At 43.1% G+C, this 16,046-nt stretch overlaps 1 protein-coding gene across 7 annotated transcripts in view; it reads left to right on the top strand.

The window, feature by feature from the left end:
• Positions 1-16,046, top strand: part of DISP1 (dispatched RND transporter family member 1) — a 429,672-nt gene that overhangs the window by 143,646 nt on the left and 269,980 nt on the right. For 5 of the 7 annotated variants that reach the window (XM_029593122.1, XM_029593125.1, XM_029593123.1 and 2 more), the window contains one exon: positions 11,347-11,438. The exons of the other annotated variants lie outside the window; for them this stretch is intronic. The gene's annotated coding sequence lies outside the window, so the exon portion shown is untranslated. The remainder of the gene's footprint in view (positions 1-11,346; positions 11,439-16,046) is intronic. 7 annotated transcript variants of the gene reach the window in all.

Here is a 16,046-nt window from a genome sequence, read left to right as displayed (position 1 = left end):
AACCTGGCTCTTCAGCCAAGCTTTCACGGATACATAACCCAAGCCCAATCATATCTCGCCTTCTGTCTTGCTCCTCTTTAAAAAAAAATTAAAATCCATTTCTAAGCAGCACCTACAGGTCATCCTCCTATAGTCCTCCATTCTTAACACCTTAAATCACCCTCTCCCGTAAATGCATTCTCCCAATACTTCATTCTTACCCCCCAGAGGCCTCCCTCCCAGCCACGTTTGGCTTTACAAACATCATTAATTACAATGATCTCAAATGCTCTAACTAAACCCTCTGGTGAATTATAAAACCCGAGGAGCTGCACTGATTAATTGGTCTATAGAATGATTCTGTAAATAGTTTTTGTTCTTGCTTTTACTATATGTTTTTATTATATGCTTTCACTATATGCTTAATGTATTAGCTCTTTGTTCAATGTTCTATGTAAGGCCTAGGGCGCCCATGTAAAGCCCATAGTGTTTTTCTGTTAAATGTAAACTGAAGTGATTTGTATCTCATACAGGAACTCCGGTATATAAAAATAATAAATAAATAAATCCCAAGATCCTGCTCTTGGTCCATGTATATTAGCGTCCCCCCCAATCTCATACAGCTCTTTTGCATTACTGCACCCCAGATGCACGACTCTGCACTTCTTGGCATTGAATCCCAGCTGCCAAATCCTCAACCACTCTTAAAGCCTTTGTAAATCCCTTTTCATTCTGTCTACTCCTTCAGGTGTGTCCCCTCTGCTGCAGATCTTTGTATCATCCGCAAACAGACAAACTTTACCTTCTATCCCTTCCGTAATGTCGCTCACAAAGATATTGAACAGAACCGGTCCCAGTACCGATCCCTGTGGCACTCCACCTTTCGAAGGCTACAGATTATGCAAAACACGGCAGGTAGTAGGAGATGGGAAAGAGTCTCCACATTTTTAATTGTGTTACACTGACTGCCTATTGTGCTGCGTGTGCAATTTAAAATCTTTTCCCTCACTTTTAGAGCTGTAAGAAGTATACGTCCCATAAATCTGGCAAATGAATGGTATCAGCCAGCTAGAACCCCGTGCTCAGGCCCGGGCAAAGGGCTTCAGATTCCCTCTGTTAGAGGTGTGCAGCATGAGAGAACTGGGAGTGAGGCACCTTTGTGAGTGTAGGGCCTTACCTGCGGAACGTGTACTGCCCATCAACGTTAAAGAAATTGTTTCTCTATGAAGAAGCGGTGTACAAAAAATGTTAAATAAAATAAATGGTATTTCGGAAGCAGCAGAAAAAAAAAGTTACTAAATCTTCTGAGGTTTCTTAAAGGGCTGTTGATACAAATGCACTTGTTTAATCATCACACTGATAAGTCATGTATTATGATAAGGGGTGGTCCTTTATGCTGAAACAAAATTTCTGTGCAGGATTTGAAGATGTGGTATTGATGATGGTTTTTTTTTTTTGTTTTTGTTTTTTTTTTTTTAACTATAAAGGATTTGGATCATGGCTATAAAATGTGTATGTTGTAATTATTGTATTAGACTAAAAAGTGAGGTTTTTTTACTGTGTTTTTTTTGTGAGTTTAACCACTTTGTTCCAACTTCACTTGGTGAAGTGCAGAATATAAATCTGTTATAAAATTAAAAGATCATCATAAATAACATTGTATGTTTTAATAGCAGGGTATCATGCTAGTTTTAGCATGATACCCTGTATTATAATTTCTCGCATTAACATATAGTTATTTTACTTGTAGTTGCCTAAGATACCCCTTTTATATAGTCCCTTGTTCTTAATACATATATATTTTACTGTTTTCTATTTTTCATATAATTGTTGTTGTTCTATGTAAGGGCCATGCCCAAAAGTTCTTAGTTGTATGTAAACCGATACGATGTGCAAACGGCTATCGGTTTAGAAGAAACTCTAAATAAATAAATAAATAAAATAAATAATAAATGTGCAATCAGATTATGGTTCTGCTACACTCTAGGTTAATAAAGCAGTGATAATGTAATTTTATTTGCATCCTACAAATGGCAGTTTAACGAAAGCACAGTCAGTAAGATCCCCCCCCCCCCCCCCCCCCCCCCCGGTCACGTTCTGCTGTGTTTGATTTCTGAGCAAAAATTGTGGTTTTATATCTTTCAAATCTCTTCCTTCTTAGAAGCCCCCCCACCCTTTCTTTGAATTTCGGGGAATCTGGATATTGTTGCCTGCAAGCTCTGACTAGAATCCCACAGATAGGTGGAAAGAATTCATACGGAGAGAGTACAAAGAGCTGAAAGGAGGCGGAGGGGTGGGGGTTATTAAGTCAGGCTATGTGGCAGTTTAAAGGGCACTGCTGCTTTAAGACAAATCAGAATTAATTTCAAAAGGAAATAACTGTTTCAGCAGATCATGCTTGTTTGCCTCTCCCTTCCCACATTTGGGAAAAATAAGCGTATTAGTGTAAATGGGGAGGGGGGAAAGGTTAGTGCAAGAAAAAGCAAGCACACATCTCTGAGGGTTTTTTTCCTTTGCACATAAGAGGTATTGGTTTTCTCGTCTACTCTAGCTGTAAAAACTGAAACCTGTGGGCCAAAGGTCACAGTTGCCCTAATTCCCCTGGATTTCTCCCATTACTTGCACAGTTAATGAGATCGTTGGGGAGTTGGCCTTAAAGTTGTCAGAAATTCCAAGCTTCCATGCCTATAAATTGTTTTCTAGCATTTCGGCTTACCCAGGCTTAATGATCTGCAGCAGGGCATGGAAATACTTGACTTAGCAGCAGGGGGTGTTGGTGGAGAATCTTTGCAATTACATGTTGTTAATTTGTGTGGCAAGACGTTTCTGACATTTCCCCTGATGCACTCTTTGAAAATACCCTTGGGGTTAGTACAGTGGGGTGAGGGCTAGAAGGGGGAAAAGTACATTTGGAGAAGAGGGAGCTTTGTATCTGAAGGAAACTCTTTACACCGGATTTAGGGGAAGCAATAGCAACATCCTGAATGAGGAAGTCAGCCAGGTTGACATGGTCCTTTTTTTTTTTTTTTTTTTTTGCAAAATCATCTTTATTGTGAAGATATGCATTCCAAAATTTCACAGCAGTATACAAAGACAAAACCAACAACTGAACAAGCGAAACAGCACTGATTATGCAAACTTCATTTTAACGCCATCGTCCACCCTTGTACTTCTTCACAGCAGTCTTAGCTGCCCATACTCGCATCCAAAAACAGTCGTACCATTCATACTACTTTATTTCCCACCCATACAACCATCCACACAAACAATCCAACTCTGTCCCTCCCAAACCCCATCCATACCCAGAAGCCCAAGGCCCTCATACCTTAATTATTCACTAAAGACTAGCAAGAGTGTGCATCATAATCCCCCTCAGGATTTATTCACCGGTGAAGCATTTGAAACCCAACTAACATGATAGCCAGGCACAAGCAAGTTGCTTTGGAGGTCCGAAGAAAGAAATATGTAGCCCAGCAATCAGCGTTTTTCTTATCCGCTGGCTTAGATGACCGTGGAAAATCCATTTGCTCCAATAGCATCATGTCCATTATATGATGATGCCAAGCTGCAATTTGTGAAATACCAAATGCACGATGCACTAACTATAGTTTCTGAGGGATATGGACATACAAGAAGATAAGTTTTGGGAATTCGACTTATGTTTTCAGTCCTCTACTAACATCTAAAAAAGTGTTGGTGTTTTTGGGAAAGGTTCGGCGTTTTGAAAGAAATTCATTTGAATCTCTGCCAAAGTAGTTAGTAGCTCACACCGCATATTTACAAAACAGTCTTGATTTAGTACATTGTTTTAAAAGTCTAACACCGTAAATATATATTAATGCACATTAATTGTACACGCTAAGCAATAACAGAAAACCATCACGGGTGGGAGGAGGTTGGTTAGAGATTAAAATCATAAACATTGCTGGATGCAGTGATACGATGAAACCTTCCTCTTCTCTCCTTAAATATTTTTCCTTGGTCTCTCAATTACTTGTTTGTGTTTAATTCAGATAAATACATCAAATTTGTGCAGACACGTTCGTCACATGAAATTATTTAGATGTAATAGAACAGTTAAACTTTAATATTCGAGGTGATATCGTGTGAAGCTGCAATTTGTGGCATGGTGAGGGGATCAGTCCACATCGCGAGTAATTTGCGACACGCTAGCAGCAACGCAGTCCGTCCAAATCGATCTTGTGACCCGGTACACTCATCAAACAGTACTGAGAAACCAGCCAGTAAGTTTCACTGACACTTTGAATGGCATCTTAATGCATTTAGCGATACAGTCCAGTATCTGAGTCCAGAAAAACTCCAGGGTCGGGCAAAAAAATCAGTCGATGAATCATTGTGCCCTCATCCTTGGAACATCGAATACATAGTGGAGAGGTAAGGCAACCCATTTGGAATTGTCGTACATCGTCACAAATTGTGTAATGCAGAATCTGGAAGTGTAGTTCTCGTAACCCGCTGTCAGCAATTCGCTTATGCAAAGTTTGAAACATGTTGTCATGAAGGTGGCAGGTATGTCCTGAGCACAAAACCTAGTCCAGTATGAGGCCAGAGAATCAAGGTGTATTGCTGGCAATACTCTTTTAATCAGCTCACTCCAGCCTTTTATGGAGTTTTGTGAGTACGCAATTTCAAACAGGGTCTTGACAAAAACCGCTTCCCGTGAAGAATCCTGTGGTTGCCATTGGAAGGCTTGTAAGTAATGCCTCATTTGAAGATAGGCAAAAAAACCTTACGTTGTAGCTGATAGTTTTTGACCATAGTCGCAAACTCAAGCACTTGAGGGGCATCCTCTTAAAAAAAAAAAAAAAAAAAAAGAAAGATACACATTAGCCCGTGGCGGGCCCAAGTCCTGAAAACCCCACTAGCACTCACGCCAGGCTGAAAATCATGGTTGCCCACTAACGGGGTTAAGAGTGAGAAAGAGCTTCGCCTTTCGGCATGGATAAAATAAACTTTTGGGGGTGTCCAGCAATTGCAACGTAGCTGCCAGCGCCTGCACTAGATATAAGGGGGATCAAGGGGAAGTCATACACGATAACAATACCTCTTCGCAGTAAGTGTAAGAATCAATTATCCATTCCCCAATAAAGCGCAGCTGACATGCAACATTGTATACTTGGAAATCCGGCAGTCCCAATTCCCCCTGCCTCCTAGGGTGCACCAAAGTGTTATATTTAATCCTCGCCCGCTTTCCTGTCCATAGAAATTTAATCAGCCCAGCCTGTAATTTTTTGAGATCAGCAATTTTGAGCCAAACAGGGAGCATATGTAGTTTATATAAATGTTTTGGGACAATCATCATTTTGATCAAGGCGCACCGCCCAAAAATTGAGAAGGGAAGAGACTGCTACCCAATATTGACCAGGGTTTCTTTCATGTTTAATTCATAAAGCATGTCCAGTTCCCTGGGAACCCAGACCCCTAGGTATTTCAGCCTCTCAGATGCCCAAGAAAATGGAAAGGTCCCATTCCATGATGTGGGGAGTTGTGAATTTAAGGCCAATGCTTCTGACTTGGAAAAATTTATGCGGAGACCTGCTATGTCCTGAAACTGTACGAATGTCGAAATTATAACCGGCACACTCTGCCTGGGACGTCCTCAAATAAGAGAATATCGTCCGCAAATATTTCTATTTTAATCGGATGTCCTCCCACACTGAGACCCCAAAACTTTGTCCTTTCTGACTCTTTCGGCCAGGGGTTCTAGTGCCAGAACAAATAACAGAGGAGAAAGTGGGCACCTTTGGCGCACTCCGCATTGTAGAGGAAATGGGACAGACATGCCCCCGTTAATAAGAAGTCGAGCACTAGGGTTTTGAAGAGACAAAAACCCCCTTCTATCCCATATTTTTTGGAGGACCCAAAACAAATAATCCCAGGTCAGGCAATCAAAAGCCTTTTCAGCATCTAAGCTGAGAATGATTGCCTCTGCCTGCAAGTGATAGCTGAGGGCTGCAATTAAACGCCTCACATTTTGAACTCCCTGCCTTTTTACAAATCCTGTCTGATCTGAGTGTATTAGGGCAGGGAGGAGGTTATTGAGCCGGGCTGCCAGGACTGCCACAGGTATTTTTATGTCAACGTTTATGAGTGAGATGGGTCTGTAAGATCCCACATCTTGTGGATCCCTCCCCTTGTTTGGTAAAAGGATGATGGTCAAGCAGTTTTCTTCCTGTGGTATGTGCTTATTCGTAAGTAGGAAAGTATAATATGATGCCAGGCTTGGCAAGAGTGTAAATTTTAAAGCTTTATAGAATTCATTGCTAAGGCCATCAGGACCTGCCGCCTTATCCTTTTTAAATTTCTGTATGATAGCATAAATTTCAGAGTCAATGATGGGTGCATTTAGTGCCGGAAGCCTGTCACCAACTGACTGGGGCCATTTAAAGGATTGAAAAAAGACCTCCGATGCTGTCTGATTGTGAGGTTTTGAAGCATACAATGTCTTATAATAAGCTACAAAACTAGCTTCAATATCTTTCTGAGTGTTATGATAAGTGCCATCGCTTCCCTTAACACCAGCAATGATGGATTTTGCATTTCTAGGTCTTACTAAGTTTGCAAGGAATTTGCCCAGTACATTCCCTTGTTTGAACAATTTGTATTTAAAATATCTTAAAGATTTCGATGCTCTTAGGTGTAAAGCAGCATTAAGGGCTTGGCGTATGCGATCTGCCTCCAGCTTATTGGCCGCGGTGGAGTCCCTGACCAGTTTAGCCTGGGCATTCTTCGACTCTGTAGTTAGATGCAAAATTTCTGCATTCCGCTTTTTATTCCGTGTGGCGACATAGGCTATAATTTTGCCCCTCATTACCGCTTTCCCAGCTAACCATAGCGTATTCGGAGCAATGTCGGGGGGGTGCTATTGAATTTGACATATTCCTCCCATCCCTCTTTGATATAAGCCTGGAAAGTCATGTCTGAGCCCAAGTCTGAGGGCATTCTCCAAGAAAAAGCCTGAGGTTGGGACTTTCCTAATTGTAAGGTAATGGATACAGGAGCGTGATCCGAAATGGAGATAGTCCCTATTGTAGCTTCTGTGACTCTGAGGAAAACTTTATCAGGTGCCAGGATATAATCCAGCCTAGAATGGGAGAGGTGGGGGGTGAGAAAAAAATGTACATCCCCTGGGTGTCATATCCTCTAAATATCCAGCAAATTTAACTCATTGCAAAGGAAATTAACTCCCAAGTGCTGATCATTTCTCCCTTTGGGCCTCAGGGGCTTACAATCGAATTGTTTGTCCATAACGGTGTTGAGATCTCCTCCCACTATTAGGGCACAATCTGGCAGTTTGGCTAAAATTACCCACCAAGTTCGCAAAGTATTCACGAGAATATGTGTTCGGGGCATGTACATTAGACAGAGCTATTCATTGGTGGTAAAGCGTTCCTACCACCACAACGTAACGGCCTTCCATAGCTTGCAGAACTCTATCCAGCTGAAACGGTAACTGCTTATGCAACAGTATCGCAACTCCCCTCTGCCCTGAAGTGTAAGAGGAGTAGTAACTCCTCCCCACCCACTCTCTCTTCAATTTGTTATGCTCCGCATCTGTCAAGTGAGTCTCCTGCATAAAGACCACCTGGGCTTTTAAGCGCTGGAATAAAGATAAAAGGTTTTTTCCTTTTAATGGGAAGGACGTTATCTTCACAGAGAGCATTTCAGCTGTCTAGATGAACTTTGTCATGAAACATTGATAGGCAGTGTCAGGACCAGATGGTCCCAGCCTGAGCGTCCTGTCCCACACCCTGTAACATGTTCTTCCGACACTATATGCATGTTTTTAAGACTCAAGGGCCTCTGGGCATACTTCCAGCCCCCCTCCCCCCCCCCCCCCCCGTGCAGTTTCTGAGATCCACACACATACTGCGTCCATACCCACACATACCACAAGCACAATTTGCACATCCATCCCCAGAAGTCTTTGCTCCTCAAGAGGCGTGAAGTACCCCATCTTCCCCAGACAGGTTGGTGGGCTTCCCTCTGCCCTCTTCCCCCTCCCCCCCTCATCCGCCTCCAATTTTCAAGACATTTGTCAGTTGTCACTTTTGGTGACCTGAGCATAATTTGCTAACTTCAATCAACATCTTAAACCTCCCCTCAATCAGAAAATGTCAAAAATAGAAACAGTTTGTGAGAAGAGGAGGGGTAAACCTGCTGTATGGCTCTGAGACCAGTGGTAAGTGGCTGTAGGTGAGGATAAACTGAGCCTTAATCAGGAGTGACTGCCCAGTTCAGGTGACATTCTCTTGCTGCAGGGAGGTTATAAAGGAATTAGCTTCCTCTCTTTTGTAGAAAAAAAGGACTGTACCATTGTGCTGGACTCTCAACTTTAGCAGGAAAGATTAAGGCACACAGTATCCCCCGCTTATGTAGCTCGGTGCAAGCTGGCGACAGCGCTTTGCGTTGTGCTGAGACTGCGGAAGAGAAGTCGGGGAACAGCAAAATTCTGGCCATCACTGGCCGCGGTTTGCTTGCAGCTTCCCTTGGCGGCCCCATTCTATGCACCTTTTCACAGCGTAGCTGGCCAGAAGTTAAATTTAGGCCCAGCCGACTCTGCAACCAATCTTCAATAATTTTATACAGTTCCTGCTCAGGTATGGATTCCGGTATACCTATTATCTTAATATTATTGCGCCGGTTCGTGGTTAGAATTTGTACTTGCCTTTCCACAGTTTGCAGTCTATCTTCCTGGTCAGACATTTTTTGCTCCACGTCATCCAGCCTCTTGGCCTGCCCCTCTACTACATGCTTAATATCTTCCATGGTCGTTTGAATTTTTAGGAGGCTGGAGTCCAGGGCCTTGCTGATATTCTAAGCAGGGCCTCCTCCGAGACCTCTGCTACTTGAGTTGCACTGTCTCGCTGCCATCTTGGCTGCGTTGTGTTTAAGGTGTTGTGAGCCTCGCGCCGGTCTCTGGCGCATTATGGGCCCCGGAGGCAAACCGGGGCAATTTTACTGCCACGACTGTCCCCTACTGCTTGCAATCGATGAGAGAGGTGGATGAAAAAAAAATAGCGAGGATGGTGGCCGATTTAGGGGAGAGAGGGCCCGGAGCTAGCTCGCTATCCAGCCGACCCCGATGACATCATCCCGGAAGTCGGACATGTTCCTTTTTAAGAGGGCACAGTTTAAAATTTCATGTCCTTTCCTAGTTCGGTAAGGATCTGCTTTGGCTCAGTCTGGTGTGATCTCATGGTGTGCACACTGGGCACAGAGTCACCTTGATCTTCAGTTCATTTGTGTCATCTTAATTCTCACATAGGAAACCACCACTCAGAAAGGAGCCACTAAGTATTAAACAGTTGAAGTGGTTTTGACACGTTTCAAGGGTTTAAACATTTTTTTTTTATACCGAAACCAACTAGTTTTCTATGAATTTGGGTACTTTGAGTAGCCTTGTTCTACAGCTGTGGACCACATGATTTCCCTTGGGCAATCTAGCTTGAGCCTAGTCTTTCGTTAACAAAAACTGTTCTATTTGAGCTGAGTCCTGCACAGAATACTTTAAACAAAAGTACACATCTGATCTTATTTTGCCGAATTATCTTGGTGGAATATTAAGGCAAAAACATGACTGCCTGTACCCAGTGAAATGTTAGCACAGATAACAGGGCAATGTGTCTGTTTCTCTTCAAAGCAGGTTTAAGGGGTTGAACACATGACGGATGTTAGCAACCTTGTATGATACCAACCTGTCTGTGATTCCTCAGTTTGTCATTTTTATTTTGCACATTTATGGCTTATTCGTGAGATACAGTGATTCTTAGAGCAAGATCTATTAAGGAAAGAGCTCCAGACACTGGTTCTTAGGCGCTTGGACTACTGTATTAGCCTTTTGATTGGGTTCCTGCAGAAATGGCTATTAATCAAATTTACTTAGGGAATAGCCACTGCTATTAATTGCATCAGTAGCATGGGATCTTCTTAGCATTTGGGTAATTGCCAGGTTCTTGTGGCCTGGTTTGGCCTCTGTTGGAAACAGGATGCTGGGCTTGATGGACCCTTGGTCTGACCCAGCATGGCAATTTCTTATGTTCTTAAATATTCTCATTCCAAATGCAGCTGTGTGCATATTTTTAGGTACTTATTATAGGAAGCGACCGACTCCTGTACTGAAGTCACTTCACTGGCTTCCATTTATGTTTGGCTTTCAAACAGGTTGATACAGTACAGTGCGCTCCAGTGAAGCGCACTGTTAACCCACGTTTGGACGCGTGTTTTCGATGCGTTTCTGCTGGCAGAAACGCTGGCAGAATATCATGGCGATATTAAGTCGGATGTCCCAAAAGTTAAGAATAATTAAAAATTAAAATAAAAAAAATTAAAATCGGCTCGCGGGTTGAAAACCGGACGCTCAATTTTGCCAGCGTCCAGTTTCCGAACCCGTGGCTGCAGGTGGGTTTGAGAACAGACGCAGGCAAAATTGAGCGTCGGCTGTCAAACTCACTGTCAGCCGCCGCTCCTGTCAAAGAAGAGGCACTAGGGACGCGCTAGTGTCCCTAGTGCTTCTTTTTAACGTGGGCCTTCATTTGCATGTGGGCTGATACTAAATCGCGTGCACAGGAGAGTGGCCTGTGCATGCGCCGGGAGAGCGGGCGCTCACCCGCGACTTTTACTGTATCGGCCCAAAAGTCACCCATGGGCTTGGTGCAAGCTGTTTGCAGCCTCCTCTTTTATTATACCATCCAAAGCATATGTTGCAGTCCTTGCAAGGATTTTTTTCTTAATGCCCTTTCCATGAAAGATGTACCCTTGAAATCGACATATAATGGGGTTTTTAGTAGTACTGGACTTCATTTTTAGCACTATTTTCCTTCAAGATTATTTGTTGTTCTGGAAAACCATAAAGGCATATTTTTCTAAGTTAGTTTTTTGGTGGGATGATGTTTAGGAAGGAACAGTTGGGATGTCAGATTTTATTATTCCGGTTGTGCTGTAATCTTTCTCATGTACTGTACTATTATTTTTATGATTGATTTTGGGGTTTTATGATTGTTTAGCTACTTAATACATTGTATTGATGGTACATTTCTTTAGGGGTGGAAGGCCTAGTAGTACTTTTCTGGCTCTACAACTGTATGTAAATCTCTACAGAAGAGAGGCAAGATGGGTATTCTCAGCCCATCACAGCTAAATAAACTGAAGCACAGGTAAACAGTGTCTCACCCAAGGTTATAGAAAGAATCGGCATCACAGGGGAGTCTTGACTTCACATCCCTAGATTCCTAGTTCAGTGCTGTACACGCACTTCCTCCTGTGCAGCAGGGTAAAATACAACCATCCTCTTTCTTACGCTAAAAAAAAGCAACTCTTGACATGTGCTCTTATTTGTTTAAACAGGTCTGGATGCAGGTCTGTATTTCACTTCTCTCCATGATGTGGAAACCTGTGAGTGGTATGTGATTTGGCATCGCAACAGAGCAGCCTGAATGGTAAGCACACAAATCTATCCAGCTCATCTGTACTGTTAAAAGGAATTGCACAGACAATGTAAAGATTGTACGGCCCTCTCTGTGTGAGCTGTCTTTTTAAATGGCACTGGTGATGACTGTTTAAAAAAAAAAAAAAACCCCTACACACAAACCCTCCTGTCTTTCTCTGTTAACAGTTCATGGGCATTACACAGCTGGTAACGAGCTCTATTGCAAAATTCTGCAGTTTGATGTTGAGCTGTTGCCTCATGCAGAAATTATATAAATCCTTCCCTTCGGCAACTTAAATGTAGGCGTTTAGGAAAACAAACCGGTGACTTTTTTTTTTTTTCCCCCTTTTTAAGCTAGTCCATGACAGCTTCTTTGGCAACATGTTGTGATTGAAGAATGCCTCTTTCGGGAGAGGAAAACTCAAGACATAAACTGAATCCACTTATGAGCCTTACAGAAAGGGTCTGGTAGCTTTTGTTTTAAAGGAGAAACCAAGTCTTAGCACTGATATCTTACTCAGCTTTTTAAGTGTGGGGTTTGGACTCCTGTGCAGCTGTGGCAAATGAGCTGAAACGGGTAATTGTAGCACACGGGAGTTTCAGAAAGCTGCCCATTCGGTCGGTTTCTATTGCTGAGCTGCTTCAGCACCCGAGGCGCCACATAATCGTGGCAAAGTACGGGAGCACGTAGGGATTCCTTCCCCCCTCTGGTAAATATCAAACAACCTTTGCTGATCCGGAAAGGCACGATAACCGTTTGTTCTTTGCTTTTCCAACATTTCGTGTTTTGACAAGAGCAAAAGTAGGATGGATCTGAAATGTGTTAACTTTCTCAAAACAGGTTAAGTTGTAAGCAAGCTTTGTTTCACTGGAAAGGTTTAATTGCTTGCTAGATTTTATCACTCAGGTGCATTGCCTGAAATACAAAGGACTCTTAAAGCTGCATTAGAAATAGTCTCCAAAATAGCAACTTCCGTGTTCCTGGCCGGCAGTGCTTCCTTGCTTGCTCTTGGTCCTAAGACTTCTTTCAATTTTTGTCATAATGTATTATATATTGCATAGTTTTAGTTTTGGAAAGGAAGGTTCGGGTCTGCATCTTGTGTTTGTATCTGTGTCCTTGATTTTTTTTAAATCTCCTTATGCTGTGCTCATGCCACAGGGGATATCCATGGGCTCCTGGTGAGAGTGGGCACACTTTTCATAGTGGTGTGCAAAATTAAGTGGGAGGAGCTTTGAAAAGCTTGCGTCCTTTATGCAGACTACATGGGATGTCAGCTTGAGTCTCCGGATCTTAATCTCCTGGGCCTGCTTTGTTTCACTCAACTGTTGGGAATATTTGTGTCAACTGCTGCTTTTTCTTAAATTAAGAATATATATATCTTAAAGCTTTCTAGAACAAGTTTTAGTTTACAGTAGTATTAATTCCTCGGGACAAGATCATTCTTGTCCATTAATGTCTTGTTTTGGTTAAAGGCCCTCTTTGCTTCTCACAGGGCATTCTACTAATCCAGAGAGAAGAATGCTTATAATAACTTATAATAATTCACACCAAACAATGAGGAAAAACATCCTAAACAAGCATAACCTGCCCAGTGATAATCCATACAAAAACAGACATGACCACCACAAACCCTCATAACAGCAAAGACCCCTTACTCGTCAGTCGTCAAACTCCAGCCTGCCAGAAAATCCCAGTCCCCATCACCCCTAGAACTCTAACCGTTTACCGTAAGTTCCTGCAGACGCCTGAGAAGCGCAGAAGAGAGCTTTGGCCTGATTTGGAAAGCAGAGGTGGTCAGACTCCCGATGAAGCTTCTGTGGCAGGGTGCTCTGTAATCTAGAAGAGAAGGCCCTAGATCAGGCAGCCTGTAAGCACGTTTCTCTGACTGAAGGCAAACGAAGCCTATCATTAGCTTCCAGGAAATCCAAAATGCCCCATCTACCATGCATTGTCGCTGCGATATTTCCCCAGGAAATACATTTTAAAGCTGTGAAAAGAGAGTCTTTGTGTATGCATTTTTAAAAAATAATTCAGCATATAGTTAACATATTCAATAAGATCTCTGCCTGTTTTTCTTTCTGATTTTAGTTTTTCTTCAGGTAATATTAATGATTCAAGCACTTGAAAGTGCTTCCTACTTAGTCACACCCACCCTTAGTAACGTATATAACCTGGAGTACTGCTAGGTTGAATGTGATCAAAATCTTATGTGAGCGTCGGGCTGATGCTGTAACTGTGTAAGCACTACATGGAGAAATCAAGAGGGATCCCAGGAAGGTATTTTTAAAAATAGGAGACCTGAGCTGGCAAGATCGAACTTCAGTTCCTCCCTGGACTGGCCAGAGCTGGGGATGCTCTGATGGTAATGTTCACAGCCCCTGGGGTAGGGAAGGAGCTGGGGGCAGGCATAGTATCCGAGCCATTGCTCAATGGTGACATCCACCATCTCTGGGATATGGAAAGCTATAAAAAAAGAACAAAAACCAGGGGAAAAGAGGTTGGCCTGGAAGCTCAGTCGTGCTGCACACTGCCATGCAGGGAACAGAGGCTCAATCTCTGAGCCCCTAAACCTTCGACTCCCTGGGCTGGCTTGAGCTGGGAATGCTGTGGAGTCAGTTTTCCCCTGGGGGGGGGGGGGCACGGGAGGGAGTCCCAGTCGTTGCGCTACAGTGACACCTAGTGACCGGATTCAGAGCCTAGGACTGCAGATTTCTGAAAGGAGCCATGGTGCATGGTCCCCGGCCCAGGACTATCACTGTAATGACTGGGGAAGGTGAGTTTGGGAGGGGAGATATAACATAAAGGAAATAATCCTTGGGTAGTTGTGAATGAAGGCCTATGGCACTGGATCCCAACTGTGTGGTTCTGACTCACCTGGAAACCCAAAGGAGAAGGTGGAAACTGTTGGGTCAAAAATACAATAAAACAGCCTGACTAAAACATAAGGGCAGTTCTTGTATTCACAAAAGTGCCAAAATATGTATTGGACCCCAAGTCAAAGAGAACCTAGGAATTAGATCAAAAAGGAAAAACAAACCAAGAAAAAGGCAAATTGATAATTTGAAAAAAAAAAATAGCAGCACAGAATATGACATTAAATTGGGATTGATATTTTGCTTCTGTTTGTACGCTTTAGTGACTACTGTTGGCAGATAGTCTGACTCCACGGCTCTGGCAGTCTATTGTCCCCTCCTGTTTTGTCCTGCACACTATTTGGTCTGGTTCTGCCTTTACTTGCCCACTACCAAGGATCCCCTGTAACTGATCCATGCACTCTGGAGTTCTGCCTCTATCACTTCCGCTGGGCTTTTTTTTCCCGCTCTTCCATAATCTTTCTGTAAAGAAACCTTTCCTTCTGATGAGCCTCTTCAGCCTCCCTCATTGCACGGCTGCTTAAAATCGTCTGTCAGCCGGCGGTTAAAACACCACAGGAACCCCAGGAAAGGGGGCTGCCTCCTTGCAAGCCGAGATATCAGAGATTTGTTCCTGTTGCTGCAGAAGTAGGTCTTGGACGTGCATGGTGTCGGGGGGGAGGACAGTTTAAGAACAGCCGCTGAAAAGAAACGCCAGGCCCTGTCCTTTTCTCACACACACAGGGTTAAGTTCCAGGTCCTGGGCTGAGCGCATCTTATTAAAGTGAAACAATTGAAATCAGAGTCCGCTGTCCTCCTATACAGGCAAGGCTGGTATAAGGATATTAGGCACCCTGGGTAAACCTGTAGCCATGAGCTGCCACACAACACACACGGCCCAAGATGTTGATTAATAAAGTCAGTAATCATGATGACCCCCCCACCATCATCCCTAGTGCTAAAAGGTGTATGCAGTGCTGTGTAAATACACATAAGGGAGAGTTTTTGCTCCAAATTGTGTACAATCCAGTTGAGAGAGGCAAGACAAATAAGAATGAGAGAAAACGTTTAAAATCTTAGTGGGTAAATACATACAGTTTAATTGAAGATGGGGGACCATTTTGTCTCATTACCATACACTCTGTGAAGTAACAGACAAGCCTGCAAAAAAAACCCACGCTCATCACATATGGAGCATACTTCCCACTGGGAAAACAGAGCAAGCTGGACTGTTAAGGATCCTGAAAGAGAAACTACATGTTAGCGGAATACCTCGCCTCAGTTACCCACAAAGAACACAGACTTTTACCAGATAGTTACTTTATATTATTAAAATAGTTATAGGCCGCAGCATCCAATGTTCCAGGTGGCTTACAGTAAAACAGTACTCAATCCAGTGACAAACCTGCTGGGGAGACTAAGGGATCACAAATTAAAAGATAAAACTGCAACCATTCTTTGCTCTATTATCCATTCCAGCCTCACCCTCTCCCCTGCAGCTGCCTGGGAGAGGAAGAGGAAAGGAAAAGACTGGATTAGGGACCAGAATAACTCCGTCTGCCCCTCATCCCCTTCCCTCCACCACAGACTAAACCTTGGGAACAAAGCTGAATCAAGTCCCTGTCAGAGGTGTTTCAAAGTGAATCAAACCATTTAAAAACATACAGCCGACTAGACCAAAACAAACCGAGTCATGGTGAAAAGCAGTATTTGGCGTGGCTGCTGTTTTGTGCACAGGGAAGATGTGAAGACAAAGTGATTAGAA

Source organism: Rhinatrema bivittatum, chromosome 3, assembly GCF_901001135.1.
Source record: "Rhinatrema bivittatum chromosome 3, aRhiBiv1.1, whole genome shotgun sequence".
Lineage (NCBI taxonomy): Eukaryota > Metazoa > Chordata > Amphibia > Gymnophiona > Rhinatrematidae > Rhinatrema > Rhinatrema bivittatum.
This window is presented reverse-complemented; position numbering and strand designations above follow the sequence as displayed.